This window comes from Bubalus kerabau, chromosome 10, assembly GCF_029407905.1.
Source record: "Bubalus kerabau isolate K-KA32 ecotype Philippines breed swamp buffalo chromosome 10, PCC_UOA_SB_1v2, whole genome shotgun sequence".
Classification (NCBI taxonomy): Eukaryota; Metazoa; Chordata; class Mammalia; order Artiodactyla; family Bovidae; genus Bubalus; species Bubalus kerabau.
Genome location: NC_073633.1, coordinates 30,847,246 through 30,849,520, shown reverse-complemented (window position 1 = coordinate 30,849,520; position 2,275 = coordinate 30,847,246). Strand labels below are relative to the sequence as shown.

Genomic DNA, 2,275 nt, shown 5'->3' with positions numbered 1-2,275 from the left:
CCTGCATGCTGCAACAAACCCAGTGCAGCCAAAAAAAAAAAGATTTTAAAGTTCTATCCAGATACTGTTTTCAGTTGAAGGCTCAGCCTGAGATCTGTTGTCTGTACTGAAAAGCAGGTAGAAACAAAGGCTTTACCTTCTTGTCCTAATAGGAACTGCTGCTGCTGCTAAGTCGCTTCAGTCGTGTCTGACTCTGTGCGACCCCAGAGACGGCAGCCCACCAGGCTCCCCCATCCCTGGGATTCTCCAGGCAAGAACACTGGAGTAGGTTGCCATTTCCTTCTCCAATGCATGAAAGTGAAAAGTGAAAGTGAAGTCGCTCAGTCGTGTCCAATAGGAGACTTTCTCTTAAATGTCATCAGGAGGATTCGAAGAGAATTATCAAAGGCAATGGTCATGTTTCACTTAAACCACAGACACACTCACTAGGCCCTGTCTCTATGGGAAACACGTTCCCCTTCCCTTTTCAGCCTGGCACTAGACCAAAGGGATGGGTTGAAAGTCAGGAAGCTCCAGTCCCAGCTCTGACACTCAGTTGGTGGCCTTGGGAAGGGCACTTGCTCTTTCAGGTGCTCCAGATCTTTCCTCTGTAAAGCAGAGTTGATTGAGATGATCTTAAAGAAACTCCTCTGCTCTGATTCTATCATTCCAAAACTTTCTCCACTTAGGGCGATATGTCAGTCCCAGAAAGAACCCAATTCACAGAATCCTGCTTGGCTGGCTGGAACACTGAGAGTGACTGTTTTTCTAGCTTCAGTGAGAAACTCGACCACAGAGCAGAGAGGAATTAGCCTGACACCACAACCTTAATATTGATTTTCAGGAATGTCTGAGCTAGCCTGGAAGAGCAAGGTATGGACCCTTGACCTACTTTCTTTCAAGACTGGTTTCCTTTTGTGGTCTGATTTCTCAGAGTTTCAAACCAGAAACATGGGAATGTGGAAAGAATAGGGGCTTTGGAAGCTGAGAAGCATCGATTCAAAGCCTGTAACACTCCCTAGCTGTGTGATGATGGGCAATTTCCTTAACTTTTCTGAGCTTCAGTTTGCTTGCCTATTAAAAAAAATAAAAAAGAGTTCATACCTCATAAAACTCTTATGAGGGAAAAACTGTATACGTATTTATTGGGAGGCATAAAATGTATCATTAAATAAAATGTATCTGCTGGGACCGAACAATTAAATGCCAGTAGTGTTTTTAAATATCTGAAGCTGTAGGAACCCTGCAATAGTTGATTTACAGTCTGAAATTTTTAGAAGGGTAGCAGGGCACCCCCATGGTGATCTAGTCACCCACCTCCCACTTCTTCTGTGCCCCCTGTGCCCCCTGGGAGCAATGGCGCCAGCCAGAGCAGGATTCTGCCCTCTGCTGCTGCTCCTGCTGCTGGGGCTGTGGGTGGCCAAGGACCAGTCAGCGCCAAGCCCGGGAACATGACCCCAGCTCAGTGGTTTGAAACTCAGCATGTGCAGCCCAGACCTCAAGGATGCAACACAGCGATACACAAAATCAACAAGTTCTCTAAGCACTGCAAAGACTTCAACACCTTTCTGCATGAATCCATCTACTGCATGGTCACCACTTGTCAGACCCCCAAAATAGCCTGCAAGAATGGTCATAAAAACTGCCACCAGAGCCAAAAGCCTATATCCCTGACTACATGTGAGCTCATCTCAGGAAGGTGTCCAGACTGCAGGAACAAGGAGAAGCAACTGGAGGCATTCTTCATCGTAGCCTGTGACCTGCCACAACAGAAGGATGACCTGAGGTACTGCTTGTCCTGTACTTTTCGATAATGTTGTCTAAGGCCAAGTGTTCCCCTCACCCCAAGCCCTGCAGACTCCTGACACTGCGGCTGCCTTTTCTCCCTTGAGATCTTCACTAATCCTCACCCTTTTTGCAAATACCACTTCTCTCCCACGCAGCCAACTCCACATACTCTTAATTCTTTACAGGGTTTTGTGGATGCTCCAAATGATGAGGGAAGAGAGGTGATTCTCCTTAACCCTTCCCTGCTGCTTACATTGTTTTCTGAGTGTGGATGCCCTGTGGCTTTTCAGGCACTAAGGCTCTTGGCATGGGTGGATCCAGGTTTTGTGGGGCTTATGGCACATGCGATTTTAGAGACCATCTTAAAGAAAACACAAAATTACAAATGCAAAGTAAAGTCAGGACCTTGGTAGAGCTGTGGTTGGACCATTCAGAAGGAACCCTAGGGGAGATCATTGAAGGAAGGAGGCCAGGAGAGTCTGTGCCCTGTTCACTGTACTGGACAAAG

General features: G+C 46.9%; 1 pseudogene; it reads left to right on the top strand.

Annotated features, from left to right (window-relative positions):
* Positions 1 to 1,335: 1,335 nt before the first annotated feature.
* LOC129622056 (ribonuclease 7-like) lies at positions 1,336 to 1,793 on the top strand (annotated as a pseudogene).
* The last annotated feature ends 482 nt before the right edge of the window (positions 1,794 to 2,275 follow it).